Raw genomic sequence first — 19,790 nt, forward strand, 5'->3', positions numbered from 1 at the left:
CTCAAGCAGACTCTGTGCTGAGCACGGAGCCTGACTCAAGGCTTGATCTCACGACCCTGAGATCATGACCTGAGCCAAAATCAAGAGGTGGCCACTTAACGGACTGAGCCACCCAGGCTGCCCAAGACCACCTAGATTTTTCTTATTTCAGGGTCTCTCTACTCGTCTCTCTTCCTGGAGTCCTCTTTACCAGCATTTGCATAATCAGTTCCTTCCCAACATTCAGATGTCAGGTCAAGTTCCTCCTTCTGCAGCCTCTCACTTGACGCTGTTATTTGTTTCCTTCTTTGTGGTCTGTCTCCCCTCACTAGCCTATAAGCTTCCCCCCAAATTTCATCTGTTGTTTTCTGGTACTTAGAGCAGAGTCCATCCCTAAGTTGGTGCTCAATAAATATTTGTTGAATGACCGACTTGGTGACTCTGGCCCTTAAAGAGCATATTTGAAGTCAAGTGCGGACTCAGGGCTGTGCCTCTGTTTTCTGGAGTCTGCATTCTTCTCCTCTCCCTCCCTTCCCAACCTCCCCCTCAACTTTCCAAACCCTAATTCCAGTTTAATATCATTTAAGTGAGTAATACCGAACCTCTGGACAAGGACCTCACCCATGTTAAAGTCCAATTGGTCCACACCCGCCAAGCTGCCCTGCCCATGCTGGAGAGGCTGGAGCTTTGGGGCAGGGAAGTGATTTGAAAGTTGGCAAAATCAAACATCCTGGTACCTGGGGCCTCAAGGCATGATTCTGGAGTGAAATGGAGGAACAGCCAGCCTTGCTCCCATGGTCACATTAGATGACCGTCATCTGCTTTACTGCAAGGTTCACTGCTAGCTGTGATAGGCTGAGGAAGCCATTAGGTAAGAGAACCCAGGAGGCCCCTGAACTAGTCTCCATTCCAGCTTCTGTTCTCATATGATGATGCCCTCGACACTGCCATTCTCGAATCTCTGGAGCAGTGCATTACCAAGCATGGCCTGAGAGCTGGGGGCTGGCTACGGCTTCAAAGAGCTCTGTGTTATTGGGAAATATTTTTGTCTAGTGAGCTCATTTCAACCCTTCAGGTTTTACCGGCAGAAAGTTGCATTTATCTACAACGGCTATTAATCCGCGTGATCACAATCCCCAGGGACCCTACGCAAGGTCAAGGACAGAGATCTGATCTGCCATCAGTGATCTCTGGTGGGCGACGTGAGTGGAAAATAATCTTTATTTCTTATAGTAAACCTTTTTCTAGCATAGGGGTTTTACTTACCCTCAATAAAAGTACCTATAATCTTTACTTAGTGCTTTAACCACAGACTACAAATCATCTCTAGAGAGCCATGCTGGAAATACAGGTTCTTTGTCCCAGGGGGTATTGGAGAAAATACGAATTCAAACACATGGCTCTTGGAAAAACAATTCAAGGTATAGACTGGTGGAAGGAATGGACAGTAACATCCATATATTTTTCTTACAGTGGTAAAGAATGCTACGTGAGGAAAATAATATGTGTTTCTGGATGATTTTGCCCTTAAATATGGGATTATTAATGAGTTTCCTCATATTGGCCTCTTTCCATAACCGCCACCCCACCTCCCTGCCTCTTCTTTGTTTTCTCTATGATTCGTGTTGCTGTCCAAAGAAGTAGGAGCTTCTCCAAAGTTTTGCTAAAGCAGTTGAGAAAAGAAAAACAATCTAATCTGCTGGAAAGAAAAGCAAGCGTTACTCATACCTCATGCACTATGCCAGCTGAGTCCTCTCCGCGTCTGTCAGCTGGGGGATCATGCTCTCCAACTGGGTCCAGCGCGTTGCATTCAAGCGCAAGGCCAATGGGAACAGCTCACTGCTCCTTTCTGGTTTTAAAAAACAGCACAAGCATGTGTGGAGGGGATGTCTGTGTGCAGAAATTACACGAGTGAGTAGTTATGTCTACACATCTATGATGATGGGATATTGTAGGATGAGTGTTTCCACCTACCTCTGCGGAGACATATTGAAAAGAAGACAACGCATCTTCGAGTTTCATATAGTTTGACATGGGTGGCCAATGAGTTTATCTTTGAAGCATTGTTTCGAGTGGATACATTTTAAGTATTTCAATGATTGGGTTATCTGAATAGGAAATATAACAAAATTACTCTTGCTGGAAATTTCTCTAACAAGAGCTATTGAGTTAAAGATAATTAATTATGGGCATTTGGGTATTATTCTGATTTGGGGGTTAATATTATAGGCTATAGAAACATCCTATGCATATCTCCTCTCTCCCCATATTTAGTTTTCCATCTGAGTTTATTTTGAATTTGCTAGTGTGATAGGCAGAATAATGCTCCCCTCCAAAGATGTTTACATCTTAATCCCTAGAACCTGTAAATGTGTGACCTTCCGTGGCAGAGGGACTTGACTGATGTGATTAAGGTCAAGGAGCTTGAGAGGAGATGATCCTGGATTACCCAAGTGGGCCCAGTTTAATTGCATGTGTCCTTAAAAGTGGACGTAGAAGGCAGAAAAGTGGGTCAGAGAGATAGGACATGAGAAGGACTCAACCCACCATTGCTGGTTTTCAAGATGGAGAAGGGAGCCATGAGCCAAGGAATGTCGGTGGCTGTGAGAAGCTGGAACAGGCAAGAAAACAGCTACTCATTTAGAACCTCCATAAAAAGGGGCACCTGGTGGCTCAGGACTCGATCTCAGCCCAGGTCTTGATCTCAGGATCGTGAGTTCAAGCCCCACATTGGGCTCCACGTGGAACCCACTTAAGAAAAAATAAAACCTCCAGAAAAAAAAAACAGAGCCCTGCCAACACTTTGATTTTTGCCTGGTGAGAACAAATAGGACTTTTGACCTACAGAACTGCAAGATAAAAAATTAATGTTGTTGGGGCGCCTGGGTAGCGCAGTCGTTAAGCGTCTGCCTTCGGCTCAGGGCATGATCCTGGCGTTCCGGGATCGAGTCCCACATCGGGCTCCTCCGCTGGGAGCCTGCTTCTTCTTCTCCCTGTCCCCTGCTGTGTTCCCTCTCTCACTGGCTGTCTCTCTGTCACATAAATAAATAAAATCTTAAAAAAAAATTAATGTTGTTGTAAGCCACTAAGTTTGTGGTCATTTGCACAGCAAAAATAGAAAGATAATACAGCTGGCAATTTCCGGATATCTTTAGCTGTTGAATTAGGGAAACAAGTAGAAAATATGGAAGCTGCCATGGTACAAAAGAATTCCTCTGCACCACAATGTCCACAGTAGCCAAACTATGAAAAGAGCCCAGATGTCCATCGACAGATGAATGGATAACAGAAGATGCGGGGTGTGTGTGTGTGTGTGTGTGTGGCTGTGAGGTCTTGCTTGTATCATACAGCACACTGAGCATCGCAAACACGATCTCACTTAATGACCACATTAACCCCCATGAAGAAACGGAGGCTTTAAAAGATGAAGAAATGTACCCAATATCGCCCTGTTAGAGGAGGCAGAACCAGACTGGGACCCAAGCTCCTTTGATTCCAAGCCTGTAAGCACACAGCCCTAACTCTGCAGCTCTATCCCTCTCCTCTAGCCCCACCTTTGTTACAAAGGTAGCAGGACAAGCGCCTCTAGCCTTGGTCAGCAGGGCAAGCTTACATCTTGGATTTTCCGGGACCATCCTGCTCATTTAAATATTCCGTCTCATTGTCCTCAGAAGTTACCAAAATGTCCCCCAAATTCCAATTTTTCTTCAAATAGTAAATATTATAATATATAATATTTTGGAGTCCCCCAAAACCACTGATCGAATCATTTTTCCTTATTTTTTATTCAGAAAACATGGCCCAGGTACCACTTAGGTCACTTAGTCCCTTAGTGATCGTGATTTGGTACCTATTGCATCCACTAAATTCCACTCTGCCCAGCTCAGCTGGTGTATACAGCACTAAGTGAAAGGTAAGTTGGGCTACAATCTTGGCCGTTTGACATTTAGGGCACCTTGAACTGGATGGCAACCCCGGATACACAAATTAGGACCTAGGGTAGGACAGTCCAATGCACAGCATCCCAGATGCGTGTCTACAGCCATGTGATTGTCATTCCAGACTCCTGAACGGCACAGCTGAGCTCTGAAGCTGCCAGGATCTACTCCCCAATTTCAGGTACCTATCAGGGTCCATGCTGTCAATTCCAGTCTCCTGGGGCTGCGCTGCGAGTACGCACCAGGCCAGGACTTGAGGATCCTTCAAGGCAGAAGCAGGAGACCAGAGGCTCCTATCACTTGCTCTCGGTTTGTGATCCAGTTACAATTTCTTCTGCTGTTACTCACAAAACATGTGACGTTCTCTGTTCATATGCAAACAACATAGAATCCAATCTAGAAGTGAATACTGCAGATCCAGTAAGAAGATAGAAAAGAAAGGGAGTCATAATTACCTTTAAAACAAAACAAATGAAAAAAGATTTGTGCTAACTGGATTTGCTCCAGAGCTAACTAGAACTTCCTACACGGGTCTTGAGAATAGAAGTGATACAGTCACTTTGGAAAACAGTTTGACACTTTCTTATAAAGCTAAACAATTCTGTCATAGGACCCAGCGATCCCAGTCCTAACTATTTCGTCTAGAGAAATAAAAATGTCTGTTTGCACACATAAAAAAAGACCAGCTGTAAATATCGATACTGGCTGCATTTATCATTGTCCAAATGCAGAAACACCCTAACGACCTTCCATTAGGGAATGGTATAAACCGCGGTACATCCACACTAAGGAATATGAGTCAACAAGGCAAAGGAACCATCTACTCATACACACGACAACCTAGATGAATCTTGAATGCATTCTGTTAAGAAGTCAGACTCAGAAAGCATGATGTGATGTATGACTTCATTTAGACAAAAACTATGGGAACAGAAAACAGATCAGTGGTTGCCAGGAGCCAGCAGGTGGAGGAGGGAATTTTTCTGGGTGATGGTGAGTTTAGTGGCAGCTACATAGCTGCATGTGCTTGTCAAAACTCATAAAAATGTGTATTAAAACACATGCATTTTATTCTATGTCAGTTACATCCCAATGAACCTGACTATAAAAAGAAATGACATCTCTTCTTCATCATCAGATAAAGGCAAACCCCATTCTTGGCTCCTGCAAGATAAGTTTGCATCTAGGCGATCCCTGTACTGAGGGAACACTGCTGGTCTGGGTGTCTCATGAAAGAATTGACGTTGTTCCTCACAGCCTCGCCACGCCCCGCACATGCTGGCCCTGCGTGGACACGGCTGCCCTCCCAGCCCCGCCCCTCTGTGCATACTGTGCCCTCAGCTGGGGCTGTTCTCTCCCAGCTGCTGCCCAGAGTGGCTCCTGCCGATGCTACGATGCTACGGATCTCTGCTTAAACATCACCTCCTCTGAGAGGCTCTCCTGGATTCTCTGCTGTTATGCTGCCACCATGCCCTGTTTGCTTCACTGATCTTTCACTTTTTATTCTGTTTATTGATCGACTTGTTTATCACCTAATTTCCCCGGAGGTGGAGGCTCCGTGAAAGCATTTTTGCTTTGTTTCCTGTCGTATCCCCAACACCTCATGTAGTTCCCAGCGCAAGGTGAGCGCCCCTAAAATTCATATGTTGAAATCTAATCCCCCAATGTGATGGTAATTGGAGGTGGGGCCTTTGGGAGGTGGTTGGGTCGGGAGAGTGGAAAGTCTCTTGGGAAGGAGCCCTCAGAAAGCTCCCTCCCCCTGGGCGGTGCGAGGGCACCTGCTGAACTATACTGAAACCCAAGCTGAACCCCAATACCTTTGCCCTGTGCGATCCCGAAGCGTGAACTCAGACACCTCTAAAATACGAAAGAATCGGGTTTGATCAATACATTATGCAAGAGCTTCTCGCAGGCAGTCAATTATTAATTAATAAGTTAAAGCTTTTCCTAATGAAGAGGTCATTTTAAGAGGTAAGTTCCAACTTAAACCACAGTCCAAGATTCAGATATCGATTTCTTCTCTGGTAATTATAGGCCAAATGTTTAAATTGTAGGCTTCTATATTAATTAACTAAATATTTATCCCCATTAATCAAACACTATGTCCGCTGGAACCACCAAACAACATTTCTCACTCAGGGTTTTTGTTACACACGTGATTCAGTTTCTGGCGCGGACCCTTTGTACCCGCTCTTCTCTCTGTCTGGGACACTCCTCGCCCATGACCTCCTGGCTCACTCCTGCACCGCCCTGGACACTGGGCTCAAAGGTCAGCATATCAAGAGGTTCATCCCCGACCACCCAGTGTAGTCACACACTCATCATCCTCCCCACCCTGCGCTCTGCACTCCCCTTCCCTCCTCAGCACCGGTGTTCACCTGCCCCTCTGAATAGCTGGTTTATTTGTGCCTCCTCGGCATGTCCCTCCTCACGAGGATAGAAGCTCAAGGGCAGTAGAGATTTTTTTCACTCTTTTACTTACTGTTATTCCCCAGGGCCTAGAACAGTGCCTGGAACACAATAGATAATCGATTAACATGTGTCGGATCGGATGACTATTGGATAGTTCGATGTCATTTACAATTTCAACCGCCTCCTGTTTCCCCTCTAGACCAAAGACATTTGCCTTCTCAGCGGGTGTCTCTAGCATGTGAGAGGTCAGAACTCAGAACCCTCCCCTCCCTCCTCCGGGTCCCCCCTGCCCCCCCCCGGCCACGCCCCCACTTCTCCCTGCCTTGCTGCTTACCTTACCCTCTGGGTCCTACTCAGGTGCAGAAAAATAATAAACTAACCAGAACTAATGGGTATTAATGGTATAAAAAAAATTTTTTAAATGGAGACTTTAGAAAGCCCTTTGCCTTAATCAGGAAGAACAATTTCAGATTAAATCAAGAAGGGACGCATGTCAGCCAGAGCGTGGGCATGGTGGTTAATGGTTTCAGGACCAATGTTCCCTTTGGCGTGCCCCAAATCAGACTTCAGAATGATCCAGGGAGCAATAGCTGCGGGCTGTGGAGGATTATTTATTGGCTTCTGTGATTTGGTAAATGTCCTGAGCATGTGAGTAACATGTGTCCCTGGTGCTGCAGGAACAGCAGGCTTCGCCCATATAAGGTACACGCCTTAGCTGTATAGACGCGCTTGCTAATGGGTCATGCCCTCGGGTTTGTAATCCAGTATTTTCCTGCAGCAAAGTAGCAAATCGCAGGACATCTAGTGAGAGGAACCCTTCCCTGCCCTCAATAAACTCCGTGTCATTGCTAGATTAATAGGTGTTCTGTCTCCAACCCTCCTTGCCTCATACGTTGGAAGGTACAGTGGTTAAAATTTATTGAGTAGCTTCTCCATTCCTGTCCTTTGTATCATGTCAACATCCCCGTTTCCTTCTGGGTGTTTTCTCCTGCTCCTGAGTCTAGGTTGGTGGTTGATTTATGCTGGAAGGAGTCTGGCAGGGACAGCATTTGGCGGTGGAGGGGGGCACTTAAAATTGCATACTGCCTCGCTGTGTGTGTGTTACAATCCCGCGGAGTCTCCGTGGGGCCGGTTCAGGGTGTGGCTTACCGCATTCTTGGCCAGTTCGGTCTGTGCTTTACAGGGAATGCACCTGATGTGAGTCTGTGATATGTATCTTTGCCCTTTATGAATTCTCTACAGACCAGTTAGAGCCAAATCTTCTAAGACCTCCCTGAAAGAAAGGTTTAGAAAAAAAATAAATTAAGTGGCGCCTGGATGGCTCAGTCGGTTGAGCGTCTAACTCTTCTTGATTTCGGCTCATGGCATGATCTCAGGGTTGTGAGATCGAGCCCCGTGTCAGGCTCTGAGCTCAGCACAGAGTCTGCTTGAGATTCTTCTTCTCCCTCTCCCCTTTCTCCACTCCTGCTCATGCTCTCTCTCTCTAAGAAATAAAGAAACAGAAAAAGATTCATTAACTCTTCTCTGATCCTCTAAGACTTTCCTGATGAGGACAGGGGGAACATATTTTTAGCAATAAGCCTCACTCTTTCCAGGCTTTCTGGCTAGCACACACACACGAAATGTACTTTTAATATACAGAGTCTCAAAACCCAAGTTCTTTCATCATTCAACAAAAATTAATTGAGGTCTTTCTATGCACCTGCAAGTGAGAGTGACTCAGACAGACTGAAGGCCAGGGGGCTGGGCAGAGTAGGCAGATTGTTACTGTAAGGGGCCAGAGCAGGGACAGGGGAGGCTCTCCAAAGTGCCCCTCCCCAAGCCACCATCACCACCAGCTTCCTCCCAGGGCCCTTAGGAGAGCGTGCTGGGACACAGAGGTGTCCCCCACCTTCATTTTTTAAGGCAATATCGATCCCTTCCCTGCAAATAAATTTCCCATGCTGACTCATTAATTTGATGAGAACAAAAAAGGAGTATAGCCTATAGATGTTTGGGAGACGTGCAAGAAACGTGTTTGACGGTGAATCATTAGTTCAATTCCAATTTAACCTGGTTCGAACCAAAAATACACTGCTGGCTCCAGGTAAGAAGCAATCTATACCTTGTGCCACGACACGTCACCTGAATTTCCCCTCTGCTTCCCCCACACCTCAACAAATATCTTTTTCCTTTATTTACCCTCTCATTATATCCTATCTCTCAATGTGGTGCTAGGAGTATGGACACGAGGAAGACAGCGCGCCCTGCTGAGGTCAAGCCCTAAAGACAAGACAATCCTTGCCTCTCTCCCCCCAGCCACCTTCCCCAGGTGACCTTGGGATATGACCAGAAGAGAAGCAGAAGCCAACTTTAAGACATAGGAGAGATGTTCCCCTGGCTAACGTCTTCACAAGACCAGCTGGGTGGTAAAAATACAGGAGTGACTGCATAACTCCCCACCGTCTCCCACACCCGAGTTTGGACTTGGCAAGTGTTAGCACTCTTCTCTGGATGATCTCTGGAAAATGTTTGTCAGGAGACTTCACCCTCCTTGGGCAGCTCTGGCTTCCACATATAAGGTAGAAGCGGTAGGTATTTAGTAATAACATTTATTCAGTAATTCCAAGCCAATTGACATGGGACCTTGACAGCAGTCCATGAAGGATAACCTAGCACAGTAAACACTTAAAAAAGATAGCCATACTCTGATAAAGGCAGTGTGATGAACACATTGCTGCAGTTCTGACAAACTTGATTTCTCCTGTGCATTGGAAAAAGTGTTCATCCACTCCAGGGTGGACAAAAAAATCTTCCCCACCGGGGTTCTGGTATTTGGCCTTACCCTTGAGCTACTGAAAACAATAGCAGCTGGGTGGCTCAGGCGGTTAAGCATCTGTCTTCAGCTCAGGTCATGATCCTGGGATCCTGGGATCGAGCCCCACATCAGGCTCCTTGCTCAGTGGGGAGCTTGCTTCTCCTTCTGCTTCTGCCTCTCTCTCTCTCTCTGTCTCTAGTGAATAAATAAATAAAATTTTTTAAAAAAAGAAAACAATAGCAACTATGTATGTATTGACTGCTAAGCTTGAGTAAGAGTCTGGGCTGAACACTTGAGCTCGTTTCATCATCTCGTTCCACCCCCACAACAAGCCTGTGCAGTAGGTCCTATCACCATCATTATTTTTTTAAAAAAGATTTTATTTATTTACTTAACACAGATGCAGACAGCCAGCGAGAGAGGGAACACAGCAGGGGGAGTGGGAGACGAAAAAGCAGGCTCATAGCGGAGGAGCCTGATGTGGGGCTCGATCCCATAACGCCAGGATCACGCCCTGAGCCGAAGGCAGACGCTTAACCGCTGTGCCACCCAGGCGCCCCACCATCATTATTTTTGATGAGAAAAATGAAGCAAGGAGAAGGTATGAAAGTTGTTAGGCTTGGACCCCTGCTAACTGTGAATGTGGCCAACTCAGGTAGTTGGATGCCAGCTCCATGTGCTAATTCCCCCCACCTAACTCTTTACATGGTGTCATCTACACTGGCTGGCACCCCCATTGGGGATCTCTCTTGGCTTCTTTTTTTTTTTTTATAATAATTTTTTATTGTGTTATGTTAGTCACCATACAGGACATCCTTAGTTTTGGATGTAGTGTTCCATGATTCATTGTTTGCGTATAACACCCAGTGCTCCATGCAATACGTGCCCTCCTTAACTCTCCTGGCTTCTTACAGTCCCCTGAGCAGGGCAGGAGAGGCAAGTGGGAAATCACAGGAAGGTAGAGGTGATTCAGGGGCTGCAAGAAGTGGAAGGAAGTGTCTTTTGTGCTCCCCTCATTGCAGGAATGATATCACCAGGCAGAGCATTCCACATTCATTCGCAGATCCCTCCCCATTCAGGATTAATGGCTGCCTGATGTTTGACTTGGGGTTGCAAGAATTGTGCTAAATATGGAAAGGATGGCTTTTTTGTTTTTTTTTTCCTGCAGCTAATGAATTGTGTGAAATGGAAGAGTGTGTAGGTATGTGTGTTGGGGGGGGGTATATACCCCCCATTCATTAGGAGGAAAGCGGCTAAAATACTTGCTTTGATCTTTCACGCCATGCTCTGTACTTGAATCACACTCAAAAGTGTGAACACTGCAGTGATCTTCCAGTTCTTGGGCTTTACCAGTTCTGACTTTGGTTTCTATCCTTAGAGCTCTCTTCTGGGTTGTTGTTTTCATCAGCGTACTATGCAGAGACCACCTCTAAATTCCAAAAGTCTTGAGGTTTAGAAGCCATTACAAAGTTAACCATGAAGATATTAGACATTTGCAATTACTCTTCAGATTGCTTTGGGAAAAAACAGCCCATTAAAGATCTCTTTCCACCAGTGCTCCCCTCCGTTTGGCCCAGGGCTAAATGAGACCAGGCTATGGATGGGGGATCCGAAGAGCCTGGTCCAAGTGGGTTTGGATGTGCCCTGATGGGGAAAGAGAAGTTAAGGAGCCGTCATTCTTCCCCCAACTGGGACATCCGAGGAATCGAAACAGGGGAAGATGATTCACAGTTTCTGATCGCTTCCATAAGCCAAGCACTGGGCTAGGAGCTTTTACAAACATGTTTCAATCTAACTGATACAACTTTATAGCTAATGGCTAACATTATCAAGCACACTCTTGTGCGTGCTTTCCAAGTATTAACTCGCTTAAGAGTCACAACAACTAGATAAAGCAGATTCTGTTATTATCCCCACTTTAGAACATGAGGACACTGAGTCATGGAGAGGTAAGTAACTTGCCCAAGGTCATGCAGCTGGTACCAGGCAGAACCAGGATTTAAACCCAGCTCGAGAAACATGGCTCTTCACTCTGCGCCACGCCACTTCTCAGGATGAGGGAAACAAAGCTCTGAGAGGTTACCTGGCTCAAGGTCACACAACGAGAATGGCAGTGCCAGGGCTCAGAGCCCAGGTTTGTCTGGCATCAAACTGCATGCTTCCTGCTACACCTCACTGCTCTCTGGATCCTGTAATCACTAGGAATATTTCTTCCTAGGGGCGCCTGGGTGGCTCAGTTGGTTAAGCCTCTGACCTTGGTTTTCAGCTTGGTTCATGATCTCAGGGTCATGGGGTCGAGCCCTGCATCAGGCTCCATGCTCAGTGGGGAGTCTGCCTAAGCTTGTCTCTCTCCCTTTCTCTCTGCCCCTTCCCCTGCATCTCTCTCTAAAAAATAAGTAAGTCTTTCTTTTTTCTTAAAGAAATATTTCATCCTAACCTTTAGCAGCAAATTCAGATAAACGTCTTCCTTTACAGTTTCTCTGTTCTTTTCCTGTCTCCTTGCTCTCCTCTCTGCTTTTCTCTTCTCTCCTCTTTCCCTGCCTTGTTTTTCCTCCTTCTTCACCCCTCCCTTGTTCATGCCTCAGGTCTGCCAGTAACGCTCAGAAAAGGCAATGAAGGTGCAAGAGGTTACTGAGGCCTGACCTCATTAATTATATAATGACTTAGCTTAAAAGCAACTGCCAATATGACCGGAAGTTTGTTAATAACTGAAAAATTAAATACTTATCTCGAGAAATGTCTACATGATGGATTGGTCCAATTGTTGTGACAGAAGGGGATTTTGATTTTCGTTATGGTCAGCCTATCGGCCAATTAGGATCAGATCATTAAGTGCTCACTGGATTAATTGCTTAATGATTTGGTCAAAAGTTTGGTTATTGTTATCAGTGTTCAGATTAACCAAATGACACAGCCTTATCCCTAAGCCAGATCCTAGGAAGCCAGCAGGCAGAGACATATGGGCTACCAACCAAGTCCCCAGTTTGTTATCCTGGGGACGACTCAAGTTTCTAAGACACCCAAAGTCTTTTTTAAAAAAGGCATTTACAGACATTGTCAACACCTTCAGGACTCCAGAACACTCGTTCGTGTCTACAACCCTTTTCGTACATCACACAGTTTGTATTTCTTCTCCCACTCAAGGACTAGTACTGTACAGGGCTCTGAAAATGATCCTATTCTCTTGTCCCTGCCTGTTCATTCCCTTTCATGCTTCAAGTCCTGTCCCTTGTTGAGGACCTCCAGATCCGTGTCTCTAGACTGAACCCGTGCTCCTAACCATCCCCCTGAAGGCTGTATTGGAGGTCCCTTGGGCATCTTAAATTCAACCAGACCTAAATTCCTAGACCTTTCCCCATACAATCTATAAATGATATTTCTCTGCTGCTCAAGCTAAGCTCCTCAAAGCATCCCGAGTCCTCCCTCTCCTGTGCTCCGTAGTCAGTAGGACCTCCGGGGTCTGCTAGCTTAGAAACCAAGGAGCTATCTCCCAAATATCCCCATTTCTCTATCCCTATTGTTACTGCCTTAGTGTCTCATCTCTCATAAGGTATTGTCACAGCCTTACAACGAGGATCTGGGAGAGAGGACATGTTTGCTCCCTTGTTTGTCTTCACTCTGAGCTAGTGAAGGGCAAGAACTGTGTCTTATTCATCTTTCGACACAGTTGTCAGCAGGACTGAGCTAGTCGCGCCTCACCGGAGTCCACTGTTCATATTGCCATGGAATCTCACTTGCCACAAATCAGTCATCCGCATATTTTCCTTGGTTTTCTATCACTTACAGAATAAAGGTTAAGCATATTAACGTGGCGTGCAAGGCGGTTCAAAGTCTGGTCACAGCTTGGTACTCCATCTTCCCAATTCCCACCTTTCCTCTCCATCTAGCTGACACTCCAGCTCAACCCAGACGCTCTGGTTCCCCGAACCTGCCGTGCTCCGTGTGGCCTCATGCCTTTACACATACCGCCGCTCCCGCCAGTGAGACCTCCCCAGCACCAGCCCTAGCCCTGCCTGGAAAGCAGTTGCTTATCTTTTCAACCCGAGCTCAACGTCTCTGTGTCTGTGACACCTTCCCAGACACGTCCCAGACAGCTCTTTCCTCTGCAAGCAGACACCCTCTTGGTTCTTACCTCCATGTGTGACGTTTCCCAAGGATTTGTTTATTTGTATCATTGTCTGTATTGGTGTCCTGTGGCCGCTGTAACAAGTTACCGCAACCTGCGCAAAACAACAGAAATGTGTTGTCTCACAGTTCTGGGGGCCAGAAGTCCAAAGTCAGTACCACTGGATAAAGTCAAGGTGTTGGCAGGGCCACACTCCCACCAGAGGCTCTAGGGGAGAATGCATTCCTTGCCCCTTCCAGCTTCTGGGGGCTCCTGGCCTTCCCTGGTTTGCAGCCACATCACTCCCATCTCTGCTCCCTCCTCCACATCACCTTCCCCTCCCTGTGTATTGTACAATCTTCCTCTGTCTCCCTCTTATAAGGATAGATGTAATGGCAGTTAGGTCCCTCCCAGATAATCCATGATAGTCTCCCCATCTCAAAATCCTTAATCATACCTCTAAAGACCCTCTCTCCAAATAAGTTAATATTTACAGGTTCCAGGGATTTGGATCTGATACTCTGGGAGGGCCAAGATTCAGCCTACTTCCCTGTCCCCATAGACTGGGACCTCCAAAAGGGCAGGGGATGTGGTTTAGTCATTTTTTATTCCCAGCACTTAGCACTAATAGGCATTCAATGGATGTTGAATGAAAGGTTGGGGAATAAATGGAATTGAACACTGTCATTTGCAGATGTTGGCTGTTTATTTATTCAACAAAGCATGTGTATCATGATCCCTACACACCACGTGCTGCACGAGGGACAAGAAGTACAGTACCAACACGAACCAAACATGGCTTCACCCTCATGGAGCAGACACTCTGGGAGGGAGTCAATCCTCAAGAAAGGACACATATAAATAAATATATGACACAGTATTATAAGGGTTAGGAAAGACAAGAGCAAGGATCAACAAGAAAGCACAAACACCAGCAAAAGCTTCTCATGGAAGCAATGTTGTAAGCAGAGATCTGTAGGATGAATAATGGGTAAGTGGGGACCTAGGGGGACAATTATTCCAGGCAAGGGGACAATAGATTCACAGGCCACAATGCAGCAAACAGCTTGGTGAGTTCAAGGAACAGAAAGAAGTTCAAGAGGCTGGACTGTAGGACGGGGCTGGGGCACAGGGAAGAGCTAGGTTTTACGGTTAGCAGAAGGACCTTCCTCAAATGTTTTATGTTGCAGACCCCAAATTTCTAGTTATCCTGAGAACCAGTGGCATCATCAAATGACATGTGAGTGATCCTAGGAGAGAATCAAAGGCTCGAATACGAAAGGCTGGTGTGTATAAGCACTTGTTGACTGACCAGAGGCATGAGAGCATGATATTCCAAGTTGGCAGGAGATGGGGTGACAGTACGGCTGGCTCTGTTAACAAATACACCCAAGTTTTATTGCTTACGGGGTTGAGGGAGCCACAGGGACGGGGGATTGTTATAGAGGGGGTAAGACATTTAAGGTAATGCTTGCTTGTTTCTAATTCCCTAATTTTACCAACTGCTCAAAGTCAGAGCTATTTCAGAAAATTTGAAGAACAATTCCTTTTTGGGTAAAGATTTAATTAATTAATTAATTAATTTATTTATTTAGAGCACTAATGGGAGGAGGGGCAGAGGAGAGGGGAAAAGAATCCGAAGCAGACTCCGTGCTGAATGCAGAGCCCAACCCGGGGCTCGATCCCATGATCCTGAGATCATGACCTGAGCCAAAATCAAGAGTCAGATGCTGAGCCACTCAGGAGACCCTAAAGGATAAATTTTGGGACAAATTCTGAGTTTGGTATTTACTGAGTACGTAAAGGAAGAAAGCAAAGCCTAAGCAAGATGTGGGACCAATCTAAGATATGATTTCCAGTAATCCCTTAGTTCACTCTTCCTGGTTTAGTCATGACGAACCGGGGTTAATCATGCCTTCAATTTTTTATTCTTAGCCATGCGAACTAATATTTATTGAGCACTTACTGTATACTCAGGTACTACCCTAAACATTCTACATGCATGGCTTTGTTTTACCTCCTTTGAGGTAGATATTGCTTCCATCCTTATTTTATAGGTGAGGAAGATAAAGCAGAGAGGATAAGTAACTGGGCAGTGTGATTCCAGAAGCCTTGTTCTTAAAACCATCTCACTAGTCTGTCTACTCCTTACTTACATTTCTGAGATTCAGATTTTACCTTGGCTCCTTTCAAGGAAATTAAGGTATGTAATAAAACATGAGGAAACCAAAGTGCTTTCTCACTCAAAGATTAGTTAAAATCCTCCATCCAAATTGTAATAGAACTAAAAAGAATAATCAGTGTATAACCCAAGGATAAAATACAAGCATCCGAGTCTATATGGGTAAAAACAAACAACTGGATAAATAAGTAAGTGGAGGAGAAAGACCAACTCTTCCTTACAGAATATTCCAATGAGTAATATAGAAGGAACGAGGGGGGGGAAAATCACCATTTGAACACCGGAATCATAATGCTGTAGGCAAGATCCACCAATGGAAGCTAAAATTAGTGTGTGAAAAGTTTAAAAAAAAAAAAAATCAGGATATTTGCATCGTCTCAAAAGATCTCCTCCCCAGCAAAATAAATTATTAACTAAAAAGAGGCAAAAATAGTAACTGGACAGTTGGAGAAACCTGGCAGACACCATCTTAACCGAGAGATCAAGGTTAACGTCACCGCTAAGAAGACGTAGCTATATCATGTAGCCTGATATGATACCCTCAGAAGGAGCATCACTTCTGTGGTGTTGTTTTCAGTAAGACATGATCTCAATCTAAGCATAATATTCCAGAACCATCAGAAAATATCAGACAAGCCAAACGAAGGGGCATTCTACAAAATCACCAACCAGAACTCTTCAAAAGTCTCAAGGTCATGAAAGACTCAAGGTCAAGGAAAGACTAAGAAACTGTCACAGATGGAATAAAACTGAGAGGACATGACAACAAATTGTGTGTCATCCTGACTGCATCCTGGAGCAGTAAAAGGATAGTAGTAGAAAAACTGGTAAAATCTGAATCAAGTTTATGGTTTAGTGGATAGTATTGTACTAATGTCAATTTCTTCATTGGGCTGATTATACTATGGCCATGGGCAATGTTCACTTTAGAGGAAGCTCAGTAAAGCGTCTACAGGAATTCCTATACTGGTTTTACAACTCTTTATAATGCTAATAATAGTGCATTTTTTTAGTTTAAATAATAATAATAGTCAGAAGGTCAAGTTGAATATTCCAGCAGAATACAAAGAGTAGACCACAGCAGGAATATATTGTATATTCCAGAGCCAGGGCCAACATTATATTTCTGAGAAACCTATTTCCAAACAATCCGGCCACAGTCACCCCTTAGTCCATTGACCCATAAAATCTAGTTCACCCAAAAATACATAACCCCACTCTAATTGTGAGAAAACATCAGTCAAATCCCAATCAAGGAACACTGTACAAAATCTGATGAGTACCCCCCAAAACTGGGAAGGTCATTTTGATGCTTGGTTTTCTGTCAGTTTGGCTAGACTATAGTATCCATTTATTTAATCAAACACTAATATGGGTGTTGCTGTAGCTTGTTGTGGTCAACATCTGTAATCAGTTGACCCTTCTTAAATAAAGGAGATTATAATGTGAGCAGGCCTCATCCAATCAGTTGAGGGCCTTAAGGTTTCTCAGAGGGGCGCCTGGGTGGCTCAGTCGGTTAAGCGTCTGCCTTCGGCTCAAGTCATGATCCCGGAGTCCTGGGTTTGAGCCCATTGGTCTCCCTGCTCAGCAGGGAGTCTGCTTCTCCCTCTGCCCCTCACCCCACTCATGTTCTCTCTCACTCTCTCTGTCTCTCTCTCAAATAAATAAATAAAATCGTAAAAAAAAAAAAGAGGTTTTCCAGAAAATAAGAAATTCTGCCTCAAGACTGCGCCACCAATTCCTGCCTGAGTCTTTAGCTTGCCAGCCTGCGGTACAGATTTTGGACTTTCGACTTGCCATGCTCCCCAGTCACATCAGCCAACTCCTTAAAATAAATCTGTGTGTGTGTGTGTGTGTGTGTGTGTGTGTGTGTGTGTCTGTATAGTACGTATACTCTCTTGGTCAGTTTGTCTAGAGTACCCTAACTCATACAGTCATCAGTATAACATTGTATGTTAATTATAGTTCAATTTAAAGAGACAGAGAGAGGGGCGCCTGGCTCACCCAGTCGGTGGAGCGTGCAACTCTTGATCTCAGGGTTGTGGATTTGAGCCCCCTGTTGGGTGTAAAGATTACTTAAAAATAAAATCTTTAGGGGACGCCTGGGTGGCTCAGTCAGTTAAGCATCTGCCTTTGGCTCAGGTCATGGTCCCAGGGTCCTGCAATCGAGCCCCGCATCAGGCTCCCTGCTCATCCAGGAAACTGCTTCTCCCTCTCCCTCTGCCTACTGCTCCACCTGCCTGTGTGCGCTCTCGCTCCATGTCAAATGAATAAATAAAACCTTTTTTAAAAAATTTAAAAATAAAACAGAGAGAGAGAGAGAGAACCCCAAAGATTCAGTAAACAAACAAACACATAAATAAATGGAAAGCCTGAGAAACCACACCCAAGAGAAGAACTTAAGGAAACCTGACAACCGACTGTAAGGTGGCGTCCTGGGTGCGACGGTGGAACAGAAGGACGTAGGTGAAACTGAAGAAATCCGTACAGAGTATGGACTCTAAGTATGTACTAATATTATGTATTAATAGAAACAAATGTATCATACTAACTTAAGACGTTAATCCTAGGGGAGGGGCACCTGGGTGGCACAGCGGTTAAGTGTCTGCCTTCGGCTCAGGGCGTGATCCCGGCGTTCTGGGATCGAGCCCCACATCAGGCTCCTCCGCTATGAGCCTGCTTCTTCCTCTCCCACTCCCCCTGCTTGCGTTCCCTCTCTCGCTGGCTGTCTCTGTCAAATAAATAAATAAAATCTTCAAAAAAAAAAAAAAAGACGTTAATCCTAGGGGAAACTGGGTGTCAGGTATATGGGAACTCTCTATATTATTTTGTAATTCTTCCATAAATCTGAACCTATTTGAAAATAAAAAACTGATTTTGAAAAATATATATGAAGTCTACCGTTTCCAAGGAAACAAAGTTTGAATTCAGACACACCTTCCATAGGGCTATAGTTACCGTGTATCCAACAAAAATGAATAAATAGGAAAATATGTAACATACAGATAAATATGAATATTAACATAATAAACAAAAATCATGGGTTACAGTAATATTTAGACCTATTTGCAAGACCACTGAATCAAAGTAACAAGAAAAATTGTTTTGGAGTTTCGGACCCAAAGAATCCTTTCATTAACTGTTTCTGAGTTCTATCCCTAGAGAAGGATCTCTCCTCTTTATCTCTATTTCTTCAAAGACTCATAATTCTGACACAGGGTGTGTGACTAAATGCATCCAAAGAATGTTCTGCCCAGGTGAAAGAAAACCAGAGATTTCAAGCCAGTGGTAACAGGGAGATCTGGAACTTGCTAGACGCTATCGCTGGATAAAGCTTTGGCAATGAATCTGACACCAACCTCTCAGCCAAGTCTCTGCCTGTTTGAGGAGAAGGGAGAGGTGACAGGATGTGGCAGACTCCAGAGAGTCTCAGGCAAATTTATTATAGTTACACCGACACTTTAATGATCAAACGGCATCTTCTTACCTTTTCTTTGGAATGGTAAGTGATGCATTTTATAACTGGCTCATAGTTTTATTTTCAAGGCCCTTGGAGATACGTATAGGAAGAATGTTAGCTTGCCATGATCTGAAATAATAAAAATAATACATATATAATAGAGAAATGATAAGAATACTTATAGCCTGGGGGTATCTGGATGGCTCAGTTGGTTGAGCATCTGACTCTTGATCGCAGGGTTGTGAGTTCAAGCCCTAGGTTGGGCTCCATGCTGGGCAAGGAGCTTGCTTAAAAAAAAAAAAAAAAAGGAATACTCTTAGCCTGAATAATTTTTTTTTCCCATCTGGATGAGGCCTCAGAGATCATATAGTTCCATGCTCAGATTTTGAAGATTAAAATAGGTGACTTACCCAAAGTCCTAAAACGAGTAAGAAACAGAGGTAAGAGTAAGACCCAGGCCTCTGACTTCCTGTCCAGGACTTTCTCATGGGCCTCTGCTATATATCAGCTCAGAGTCTGGTTCAGCACTGTCCAACAGAAACACGATGCAAGCTGCAGGTGAAATTTTCTATTTTCTAATCGCCATACTTTAGAAAGTAAAAAGAAACAAGTGACATTAATTTGCATACGTTTTATTTAACCCAATGTATTTAAAGTAGAGTCATTTCGGGGTGCCTAGGTGGCTTGGTTGGTTAAGCATCTGCCTTTGGCTCAGGTCATCGAGTCCCATGTCGGGCTCCCTGCTCAGCGGGGAATCTGTGTCTCCCTCTCCCTCTGCCACTCTCCCGGCTTGAGCTCCCCACCTCTCTCAAATAAATAAATAAAATCTTTAAAAATAAATAGAGTCATTTCAACACAAAATCCATATCTTACAGTTATTAGTGAGATATTTCACATATTTTTTATATTCAGTCTTT

At 44.6% G+C, this 19,790-nt stretch overlaps 1 long non-coding RNA gene across 1 annotated transcript in view; it reads right to left on the bottom strand.

Moving 5' to 3' along the window:
* The window catches only part of LOC113258495 (uncharacterized), a 45,418-nt gene that overhangs the window by 18,938 nt on the left and 6,690 nt on the right, over nucleotides 1-19,790 (bottom strand). The window contains exons 5-13 of the long non-coding RNA XR_008956253.1: nucleotides 19,284-19,460; nucleotides 18,901-19,002; nucleotides 13,259-13,346; nucleotides 9,154-9,321; nucleotides 7,479-7,602; nucleotides 6,296-6,427; nucleotides 4,160-4,326; nucleotides 1,954-2,087; nucleotides 1,708-1,869 (exon numbers count right to left, since the gene is read on the bottom strand). This is a non-coding gene — a long non-coding RNA (uncharacterized LOC113258495). The remainder of the gene's footprint in view (nucleotides 1-1,707; nucleotides 1,870-1,953; nucleotides 2,088-4,159; nucleotides 4,327-6,295; nucleotides 6,428-7,478; nucleotides 7,603-9,153; nucleotides 9,322-13,258; nucleotides 13,347-18,900; nucleotides 19,003-19,283; nucleotides 19,461-19,790) is intronic.

This window comes from Ursus arctos, unplaced genomic scaffold (genome assembly GCF_023065955.2).
Source record: "Ursus arctos isolate Adak ecotype North America unplaced genomic scaffold, UrsArc2.0 scaffold_3, whole genome shotgun sequence".
Taxonomy (NCBI): Eukaryota; Metazoa; Chordata; class Mammalia; order Carnivora; family Ursidae; genus Ursus; species Ursus arctos.